Genomic DNA, 12,299 nt, shown 5'->3' on the forward strand with positions numbered 1-12,299 from the left:
TTCAAAATGATTAAAACAAATTATGGTTCTACAAAGAGATAATGAATAAAATAAAAATGAAATAAATGATTGTCTAAAAAATTAATGATTTCTCATTTTTATGAATATGTTAAGTCACAAGAAACAAGCAACTGTTCTAATAATATTCTAGATATATATTTGTATTTCATCAATTTTTATGGAAAAAATACTATATCTGATAAATTTTGAATCATATATTCCTTTTATATTTAAAACATTTTCACATATTGCTTCTCTTTTTTTTTAATTCATAGCAGCTTTATTCATAACTGCCAAAAAGTCAAAACAATCCATATGTTGATCAACTTATAAATAGATAAATAAAATGTGGTATGTTGATACAATGATGTATTATTTGGTAAATAAAAAGGAATCAATTATTGGTAGATGGTACAAGATGGAGAAACCTTGAAAATATTATGCTAAGTGCAAAAAATCAATCAAAAAAGGCTGCATATTATTATATGAATCCATTCATATAAGTGTCAAGAATAGGCAAATCTATAGAGACAGAAAATAGTTTACCATTAATAGTTTCCTAGAGCTGAGGGGGTTGGGAAGAAATGGAGAGTGACTGATAATGGTGGTGAGTTTCTTTCTGGGATGATGATACTATGCTAAAATTGATTGTGGCGATGGTTGCACGATTCTATGAATATACTACAAACCTATGCAATGTATTCACTTTAAACAGGTGAATTCTCTAGCATGTGAATTATTGCCCAAGAATGATGTTGTTTACACACACACACACATTTTAAAAGCTAAATAATGGGGAGAAAGAGCACATAGTTTCTTTCTCACATGGAAGGAAGTTGAACATGGCTGGATCATGGAACACAAGGAAGAGGAGTTCGAAAAGTGAGGCTGGAGAGGGTCCTCATCTGGCAAACTTTGCTGAACATGTTCAGGAGCTTCAATGATTAAAATCTGAGGACAATGCAAATGTTTACAAAGGGTTTCACAGAGGGATTGTATAATCCTATTCACAGTTTGGAAAGATCTCTAAGGCTGTGGGTAAAGACAGGTCTGGAGAAAAGCCAGCCCGGAGGCAGGGAGCCACTCCGGCACTGTTGTAAGTGTCCAGGTGAAAGACAGGATGGAAGGGACCCTGGGATTATGGGGGTAGAAGTGGCGGGACTTGAGTCTGATTGATTGCAGGGCACACAGGGTTGTGAGGGGAACAAAGGCTGAGTTTCAGCAGGAAGGAGTGGTTGAAAGTGCTGCGTTTCAGTGCAGCCCTGCAGGCTACCTGGCAGCTGTACACACAGACCTGAAGCTCAGCAGAGAGGACTGTATCCTTGGCAGGGCAGTCCTTGACAGAGAGACAGAGCAGGACCTTGAAGAAGGGCTGAGAAGGAGACAGGTGAGGCCAGTCTTGTTTTCTTGTTTAAAATGTCCCTATTGTTCTTCTCAGGATGGTTCCTTGAGGAGTTTTGTGTTGAGGGAATGATTGATCACCAAAAAAAAAGAAGAAGAGGAAGAGGAAGAAGGAAAGAAGGAAAGAAGGAAAGAAGGAAAGAAGGAAAGAAAGGAAGGAAGGAAGGAAGGAAGGAAGGAAGGAAGGAAGGAAGGAAGGAAGGAAGGAAGGAAGGAAGGAAGGAAGGAAGGAAGGAGGGAAGGAAGGAAGGTGTGTGTGTAAACAATATCATTCTTGGGCAATAATTCACATGCTAGAGAATTCACCTGTTTAAAGTGAATAAAGGAAGGAAGGAAGGAAGGAAGGAAGGAAGGAAGGAAGGAAGGAAGGAAGGAAGGAAGGAAGGAAGGAAGGAAGGAAAGAAGGAAGGAAGGAAGGAAGGAAGAAAGGAAGGAAGGAAGGCGGAAAGGGCTTGGCTAATCATTGCACTTCTTGTGATTTACAGATCTCTTTCAAGCGCTGGCTCTAAATTTCTTAACTTTTCTGTGGAACTTGGCTTGCTTTCTTCCCATCCTTTGAATCTTTCTTTGTTTTCCTTTGTTAGCTCTCTCTCTCTCTCTCTCTCTCTCTCTCTCTCTCTCTCTCTCTCTCTTATTTATTTATTTATTTCAGCATATTATGGGGGTAGAAATGTTAAGGTTACCTATATTGCCCTTCTCCCCCCTCGAGTCAAAGCTTCAAGCATGTCCATCCCCCAGTTAGTGCTCATCGCACTTATTATTGTATCTTCTGTTCTAGACAGAATTAATATTCCAAAATAATAAATAAATGAGACTATGGTACATGAGCCACATTATTTTAATTATTTGAACAACTGAAATATGTTTTAAAAATCACATTTTAAAAACTATTCAAAATTACAGTGCTATGTGGAACTAGAATTGTACCTATGAAATCCACAGTATTTTGAAATTAGTCTTGAAGTTATTTACTATTTTACATTAATATATCCAATAGCTTTATTATTTTTCATTCTAATATTCTAATATTTTACCCAGTTTTTTAAAATAACACAGAAACTTTGGCATTACCTTTCTAATTTATGCCGGTTTTCTTTTTTTCGTACACTTTCTGTGTTTTTTTCTGTAACTAAAAGCCTTCTTTTTTTATTTCTTATAGATATTTCTCTCTTGAGTTCTATGCTTTCTATTCTACTTTACTCTCATTTCTTTAAAAATAACATAGAGATCTAAGCATGAAATTTCTTTAGAGTACCTAGTTCCTGTCTATAAATAATTTTGTTATCCTTAATTGTTAATCAACTCATGCAGTGTCAGATTATTTTTGGCCAATTTAGAGATCAACAAATGTTGGTATGTAGGTGGATGCTATTACAGGCAATAAACTTAAAACCTACTAATATCTAATTTATAAATAAGGTGTTTTACATTACATAGCTTTCTAAACTTTTTTGAGAATATACTAGTATTTTTATCTGGTGATTGTCTTCATTAAGCAAAGTAAAAAAAACATGAGATAAGAAATTCCCACAATTTTTATTAAATTTAAATAGTATTCTAAAGTAATCATGACATAAAAATGACTTTTGAGTTAATTACTGCTTAACTCACAGTGATATTCATAAACCTTGGGGTAACTGACATTATTACATTTATCCAAAATTAATTTACTGGATCAGAAAGTTAAAATGTGAGTTTAATAATAATAAATATATTACAATGTTCAAAAGACATGAAAAATCAGTAAGTGTTGCAAATTCTCATTTTATTGTAATCAAGTTCATTAAGTCACTTCTCATAATCTATTACAAAACCATTCTACATTTTGAAGTATTTATGAGCACAAATAAGGGACCCGGTGATATTTCACTTAGGATGTGAGTAAATGGAATGGGTAAGAGTTACCATTGATCTCTGCTGGAATGTTTGCTATATTTGAACATTAATGCCTAAGACATGTATTACCTATGCAATTAGTTTCTGTAAAACCAAATGAAATCAATTCATAGTTATGAGCTTTTATATTTTCTTTATGAACTTAAACAGTAAACAAACTAAAAAAGGTATAGAATTAATTACATAATACAGACATATATCAGAGATATTGCAAGTTTGGTTCCAGACCATCAAAATAAAGAGAATATCACAATAAAGTGAGTCACATGAATTTTTTGGTTTTCCACTACATATAAAAGTTATGTTTATATTAAATTGTAGTCTATAAAATATGTAATAGCACTATGTCTAAAAATTAATGTACATATCTTAAATCATTTGCATTTCCCTAATGATTAGTGATGTTAAGCTTTTTTATGTGTCTTTGTATATTTTGTATATTTTCCATTTGCATATTTTCATTTGTATATTTTGTCATTTGTATATTTTCTTTTGAAAGGACTCTGTTCATGTCTTTTGTCTAATTTTTTAATGGAGCTATTTGTTTATTTCTTGCTGATTTGTTTGAATTCTTTGTAGATTCTGGATATTAGTCTTTTCTCAAGTGTATAGTTTGAGAATATTTTCACCTATTATGTAGTTGTCTATTCACTCTTGATTATTTTCCTTCATGTGAAGACATTTTTTAATTTAATTAACTCCCATTTATTTATTTTTGTTGTTGCTATACTTGTCATTTGTGTCTTAGTCATAAATTCTTTGCCTAGTCTGATGTGTAGAAAAGTTTTTTCTACATTTTCTTCTAGAATTTTTATGGTTTCTAGCAATTAAGTGTTTAATCCATTTTGTGTTAGTTTTTTATATGGCAAAAGATAGGGATACTGTTTCATTCTTCTGCATGTGGCTACCCAATTTTCCCAACACCATTTATTGAATAGTACGTCCTTTCTCAAGTGTATGTTTTTGTCTGTTTTGTTGAAGAACAATTGGTCATAGATATATGGTTTTATTGCTGGGTCTTTATTCTGTTCCATTCATCTATGTCTCTACCTTCATACCAGTACCACGATGGTTTGGTAACTGTAGGCTTGTAATATAATTTGAAGTTAGGTAAGGTGATGCTTCCATATTTGATCTTTTTGCATAAGATTGCTTTGGCTATTCAGGCTATTTTGTTGTTGTTGTTGTTCAATATAAAGTTTAGGATTAATTATCTACATCTGTGAAAAATGATGTTGGTATTTGATTGGAAATTGCACTAAATCTGTAAATCACCTTGTGCAGTATGGACATTTTAACATGTTGATTATTCAAGTCCATTAGCATGGGATGCTTTTGCATTTGTGTCATCTATAATTTCTTTCATCAGTGTTTTGTAGTACTCTTTGTAGAGATCTTTTACCTCCTTGGTTAGGTATATTCTAAGGTATTTTTTTCTTTGCATCTAATGTAAATAGTATTAAGTTCTTGATTTGACTTTCGGCTAGATTGTAATTAGTATACACAAATGCTACTGATTTGCGTATATTGCTTTTGTAACCTGTGACTTTGCTGAATTCATTTATCAATTCTAGGACTCTCTTGGTGGAGTCTTCAGGTTTTCTAGATACAAAAATATATTGTCAGCAAAAAGGCGTAGTTTGACCTCCTCTTTTCCAATTTGGATGCCCTTTATTTCTTTATCTTGCCTGATTGCTCTGGCTAAGAATTCCAGTACTATGTAGAATAGAAGTGATGACAGTAGGTATCCTTGTCTTTTTCCAGTTTTTAGGGGGAATACTTTCAGCTTTAACCTACTCAGTTTGATATTAGCTGTGAGTTTGTCAGATATAGCTTTGGTTGTATATAATTATCCTATATATGGATATAATTATCAGAGGTTATATATAATTATGGTATATATGGATTGATTGGCATTTATTTTGTTTTGAAAGATAAAAAGAAAAAATATAGAATATTATTGTGATTATACCAACAAAGAGATAATGCTAAATTGGGGAAAATGATTTGAGATGGAACCAATTTCAGGACTTGAGTCTTAAAAATGTGATGTGAGCCACATGAGGGCCAGAACTCCAGCCTGCTCCTCCTGTGCCTCCAGTATTTTAGTAGTCAATTGTCCATTTGGGATGACATGAAGAAATAAAGTTGATATTGAAATACTTCTAAATGTTAATATATTTAGCATTTCACATGCAGTGCTGCCCATAAATATAATAATATTATATTTAGTAATAATGTTAAAGCATAGTTTTCATTGAATGTGTTAAACTTTTAGAGACTATCTGAATACTAAAAGTTGAGCATTTATAGGCAAAAAGCTTTATAATCATATCATATTCCTTCTACTACTTTGTGTCCTATATAATATTCTACATTGATTGTTAAAGATATTACCTGTAATTAAATCAATAAATTTCTAGGACAATTAGTGATCATGTATAATTTCTATTTAATTCATTTTGTTAGAAAGTAATTATTTTTTATCCACTTGTATATTTACTGCTTTATGTACAGATTGATTGTGCATTTCCTCTATCTTTATTGTATTTTATCATGTAATATCAAAATTTCATATGAACTTTCCCTTAAAATCTCCTAATTCCAAGATCTGCCTTAGTTACAGAACTGAAAGAGCCAGATTTGTAAATATCATAGACTACTCTAGTACTGATTTTTTATGAACATACAGGTCATTTCTCAACAAGGCAGCAAACTATGTGACTAGATCTTTCAACAAAATTATTGGCTTGTATAGTCCATTACTTCATTTATAAATGCTATGATCATGCACTTTTATTGAAAATGATCTCCACTAATACACGTTTAAATTTTTCATATTTACTCGATGTAGTTGATTCTGTGATATAACAACTAGTTTATGAGACACAGCTAAATTTATTGTAAAAAGATCAACACCAAATCTATTCTTGATTCCAACTTTGCTTTACATTCATTCATTCATTTCATGAGCACTTATTGATGTTTACCACATGTTAGGCACTGTTAAGTTCCTAACACCTAATGATAAATGAGACTCAGTTCTAAAGCAATTTACAGTCCACTTACAGTTTAGTAGTGCAAAAAGACAGGGTGATAGACTTTCACAATTAGTATGACAATTATTTACATGTAGGTAAGTACATGCTGCTATGGGAAAACAAGAGTACACCTAACACAATTTTGAGAGTTTCAAAGCAGGTTTCATGGAAGAGGTAAAATCAACCCAAGATTTAAAGCAGGAGTAGGCATAAATCTTACATGTTAGCAAAGCAATTCATGGAAGAATAACTTAGCCAAAGACCTATAAGGGAACATCTTTAGGACAAATTGTCTACTGTGGCTGCAGGGCAGAATGAAAAATTGAATATGACTAAAAATGGTTCAGAAGAAGTGCAATGAATCTAGATCATGAAGAATGTTGTAGGTTGCTTAGTGGAATTTTGAACTTTATGTATTGTTAGTTGACCCAGTCTTCACCAACAGGAAAATGACAAAAATAAATCTTCTTAAAAATAAGTCTATAATTTAAATATTTATAATTGTGCTATGGTCTGACTGTATCCTCTTCCAAAATCTTTAAGGTGATAGTTAATCACCAATGTGATGGTATCAAGGAGTGGGTCCTTTAGGAGATGATTAAGTCTTGAGGGAAGTGTCCTCATGGATGGGGTTAAGGGCCTTATAAAAGATCTGGAGAAAATAGCTTTGTCCCCTCCCATCCCTTCTGCCATGTGAGTACCTAGCATTCTTCCTCTGCAAAGGATGCAACCACAGATGCCATCTTGGAATCAGAGAGCAGCCCTCACCAGGCATCAAACCTACTGGCACCTTGATTTTAGACTGTCCAAATAATTTATAATGATATAAAAAAATAAAAAGCCCTAAACAATAAAGCTCTTTTTTTTTTGAGAATATTGAATTCTCAAGAATGCACACTGTTTTTCTTTAAAAATCCTTTATACATACACATAGACTTTGTTATATAATTTTGCAACCACTGACTTCCAAATTATTCTTCTTGAATTAGAAGGCTATTTTTTATACCAATACTAAAATGAAGCCTGATGCATTCATTTGGTGATTCCATAGAGGCTATGCCACTTTATTGAACAGTGTTTATAAAGTGACAACTTGGTACTTGTTACTGTACTAGGAATAATGAAGTAATGTACATGAAGTTATAAATAAGTAAAATTTTAGCTAGCATTCTCAGGAACAGTTTGATTGTCTTTCCCAGAAATTATTGTGGCATCTCTGTTGCTGAAACATTAAGCGCTGGTTTCTAAGTGTCAGTCCAAAGAGAAATGAATTCCTCCTGCCAGAAATGGTTTTATAGTCTCTTTCTTCAGTGCTTTAGTTTGTGAATTTGGAGCTGACTTTCCATAGACAGTGCTGCCCATGTGGTAAGTTTAGAGAGAAAAAGAGCTTCAATATGTCAAAGTCACAGCTATCATCCTGCGGAGAATACTGAAGGAAGAAAGGAAAGCTCATATAAATCAATTTACAGCCTTGGTGCATACACTTTAAACTTTGAGCACGTGTATGTACAAAGACTGAGACTCATTACTGATGTCCCTTAGGTGGGGAGCAGATACCATGGCACAGAGCAAAACTAGAAGAATTGGAGGAGGGTAGAAAGAGTGTATTTTGTATACTGCATGTTTATGTCATTTTGCCTAGAGCTATGTTTTTATCTCTACTATGGAGATTGTCACATTATTTTTCAATGTGGGAAACTGGAAATTTCTATTAGAGAACGAACTTTATATTCTAAAATGTATAAATGTAGATTGAGTAACCCTTATATAGATTTTATTATGGAGTGAAGGTTTAACGATGAGCAACAATCCTTTTATTTCCTTAACAAGTCACAAGTTTAAAGATCCAACTTTATATATTGTCATGTCTCTGAGCCTAGGGGATCCAAAATAAGCAAAATCAGGTAAATAATTTTCATTTTCTATTTTAGAAGGGATTTTTATAAGTGTAGTAACTGGTGCTTTGAAGCACAAAAAAAGAGGAATATTTTGGAAATTCCTCTAGTGAAGGGGGCTCTAAATTATTTTTACATCTGTTTTATCTCTACACATATGTATATAGCAGCATGATAAAATATTGTATTTTAAAAGGTGATGCATTTGCAAAGTATTTGGTAAAAAAAAAAGGCAGAGCTAAGTTGATGGCATATTTTGTCTCATTTTCAACACAAAGGCAATAAACAAGATATGTGAGCAATAATATCACCATCACTCCTTGTGTGGCAACACTGGAGATGTTTTACAGGGGGCTTGGCTTTTGTACAATTTTAATAGGCTTCCTCAGAGCTTTAATTAGCTAGAGATCCAAATAGTAGCTGACAGATAGCAGAATCTCTTGTCTTGAGTTAAAGTCAAACTAATTAAATTCCAGAAGGAAAACATTTTCTTTCTAGCACCCTTAATCAGTCATCCTTGCTTAGCAAAAAAGAAAACAAAATATGGAATCTCATGGCCTGACAATAATATAAAACAAGCAAATTTGTAGCTGTGAAACAATGATAAACCAATTTTCCAACAAGGAAATATTGAACTTCTGAGTCACCCTTCATAAGACATATACAAGTTTGCTTAGAAAGGATCTATTTTAGCATAGGAATAGCTCAAGGAACTTAACAGTGTTTTTGTTATAATTTAAGCATAAGATTGATTTTTTTAAATTATATATTTGCTGCTCATCTATATTTTAATACACATATCAAATATAATTATTAATGTCATTAAGCATTACACCTTAACACTCATACAGATACCAAATTTTCTGGATTTCTTTTAAGACACCAGTATCAAAGATGACTCACATTATATTAGTTATGATATCTATGGAATATAACAAATACTTAATAAAGTTATATAGCTATCTCATAAGCTCACAAAGCAAATATTCTTAAACAGTGAAATTTAATTTTTTTCATCTCACTGCTTTAAGAATCTCCTGTTTAATAAAAGGAAATGCTATGTTATTTATTTAACATTTTAGTTATACAAATAAATATCCACTATTAAAAATGTAAAATATTATTTTGCTGTGGGATATTTGACAATCATTTTCTTCCTATACTCATATTTCCTTTTTAGAGAACTGGCTGTGTCCTCCCAGGATTCTGCTCTTCTGAGCACTGGTGAGCCGGCAGCAAGATACTGCACCCCACTGATATAGTCACATTTGGGCCAAGAAGACTTGCACTCTGCCAATTAGGATCTGTAGCTCAGACACTCTAGTTGTGAGCTTGAACTTGAAATTGATATAAGACTTGAGCTATGAAAGTCACATTGGGCTATTGCAAGGAAAATAAAAAACAACAATAACAGCAAAGCAACAGCAGAGGAATAGAAGAACAATACAGGTATATGAGTCAAATAGAAGTTAGCAAAATTTGTGTTGAGAGGAGAGATAAAGAGAAAATGAGAGTAGCATTTTAATAATTACTTTTTGCCATTCTTTAGAACTATTACTGCTTTCTGTTACTTCTTCTGGCTTCTGCTTAGTATCTCTCTCTATTTATCTATTTCTCATCTATCTATCTACGTGGTTTTTACTTCCTTCTACTTTGTGCTCTGGTCAGAAAAACAGGCAATGTTTTTGTTACTGTTTCCACTCATCTGAGATTACATGACCTCTTAAATATTAATTCTCCCTGTGGTTAATGACCTTGACTATTTGTAAATAAACAGCCATTGAGTACTACTTTATATCGAGAATTGTTATAAAAGCTAGAAAGGCATTGGAAAAATAAGACATTCTCTGCCTTTCTCAATTTGTATTTTCCCCATAGTAGAGCCTAAAACAAGGACTGGGATGCAGATAATTTATTTACAGGGTAATTCCAGAAGGAGAAGGAGACAGGTAACAAAGAAAAGCAAAAATGAAGGGATTGCATTGAAATACTTGTTCTGAATAGTTAAGGCTAAAGTTTCTGGGATCTTCAAGAAGCATAGAGAGGAGATGAAGAATCAACTCAGAGAACTACAAAATACTGTGGAAAGTCTCAAGAACAGGGTAGATCAAGCAGAAGAAAGAATCTCAGAGCTTGAAGATAACACCTTCCAATTAAATAAATCAGTCACAGAAATACAGCAGAGAAACAAGAGAAAAGACCAAAGTCTACAAGAGCGGTGGGATTATGTGAAAAAACCTAACGTGAGGGTCATAGGTTTAGCTGAAGGGGAGGAAGACAACACTCAAGGGCTGGACAAGCTTTTTGAAGATATAATAGAGGAAAATTTCCCAGGCCTTGCTCAAAATCTCGATATACAAGTTCAAGAAGCCCAGAGGACCCCTGGGAGATTCAATGCAAACAGGAAGACGTCACGTCATGCAGTCATCAGACTGACCAAAGTATCAACTAAAGAGGCCCTTCTAAGAGCTGTAAGACAAAACAAGCAAGTGACATACAAGGGAAAGCCAATTCGAATAACATCAGACTTCTCTAATGAGACTTTACAAGCAAGGAGAGACTGGGGCCCCATTCTCACTCTTTTGAAACAAAACAATGCCCAGCCTAGAATATTATTCCCTGCAAAACTAAGCTTCATATATGAAGGAGAAATAAAAACATTCGCAGACAAGCAAAGGCTCAGAGAATTCACCAAGACAAGACCAGCCCTACAAGAAGTACTTAAAACAGCGTTATGCACGGAACATCATAATAATAATCCACGGATATAAAAACAACCAAAACCCAAAGATATTAAAGGCCAGATATTACAATGGCTCAAGACACAAATCATAGCAACAACATCCAACCCAACAGAATGATCAGTAATCTACCTTACCTATCAGTTCTCTCAATAAATGTGAATGGCTTAAACTCTCCACTCAAGAGACATAGGCTGGCTGAATGGATAAGAAAATACAGGCCAAGTATATGCTGTCTTCAGGAAACACATTTAACCTGCAAGGATGCACATAGACTAAAAATAAAAGGGTGGAGATCAATATTCCAAGCAAACAGAAGCCAAAAGAAGGCTGGTGTGGCAGTTCTAATTTCAGACGATTTAGTTTTTAAGCCAACAAAAGTAGTAAAAGACAAAGAGGGTCATTATATAATGGTGAAGGGCACAGTCCAACAAGAAGAGATAACAATTTTAAATATATATGCACCCAACTTAGGTGCACCCAGATTCATAAAACAAACCTTACTGGAGCTAAGCAAATGGATTAATAGCAACTCCATAATCGCCGGAGATTTCAACACCCCACTGACGGCACGAGACAGATCCTCCAAACAGAAAATTAATAAAGAAATAATGGACTTAAACAAAACTCTAGAACAATTGGGTCTGACAGACATCTACAGAACATTCTACCCAAAATCCACTGAATATACGTTCTTCTCATCAGCTCACGGGACATTCTCTAAGATTGACCATATCCTAGGACACAAAGAAAATCTCAAGAAATTTAAAAAAATAGAAATCATACCATGTACCTTCTCAGATCACAGTGGAATAAAACTAGAAATCAACCCTAACAGAAACTCACATTTCTACACAAAAACGTGGAAATTAAACAACCTCCTACTAAATGATTACTTCGTAAATGAAGAAATCAAGACGGAAATAAAAAACTTCTATGAAGAAAACGACAATGGAGAGACAAGTTATCAACTCCTCTGGGACACAGCTAAAGCAGTTCTGAGAGGAAAGTTTATCTCCATAAATGCCTATAACCAAAAGGCAAGAAGATCACAAACAGACAATCTAATGAAACGACTCAAAGAGCTGGAAAAAGAAGAACAGACCAACCCCAAACCCAGCAGAAGAAGTGAAATCAACAAGATCAAATCAGAACTAAACGAAATTGAAAACAGGAAAGCTATTCAGGAGATTAATAAAACAAAAAGTTGGTTCTTTGAAAAAATAAACAAGATTGACACGCCGTTGGCTAAGCTAACGAAAAGCAGAAAAGAGAAATCTCTAATAAGCTCCATCAGGAATAAAAAAGGAGATATCACAACTGAT

At 33.6% G+C, this 12,299-nt stretch overlaps 1 long non-coding RNA gene across 1 annotated transcript in view; it reads left to right on the forward strand.

The window, feature by feature from the left end:
• The first annotated feature begins 1,288 nt into the window (after positions 1–1,288).
• LOC142876869 (uncharacterized) overlaps positions 1,289–12,299 on the forward strand; it is a 28,753-nt gene continuing 17,742 nt past the window's right edge. Inside the window, exon 1 of the long non-coding RNA XR_012923710.1 lies at positions 1,289–1,387. This is a non-coding gene — a long non-coding RNA (uncharacterized LOC142876869). The remainder of the gene's footprint in view (positions 1,388–12,299) is intronic.

The sequence above is a fragment of the Microcebus murinus genome, chromosome 2 (genome assembly GCF_040939455.1).
Source record: "Microcebus murinus isolate Inina chromosome 2, M.murinus_Inina_mat1.0, whole genome shotgun sequence".
Lineage (NCBI taxonomy): Eukaryota > Metazoa > Chordata > Mammalia > Primates > Cheirogaleidae > Microcebus > Microcebus murinus.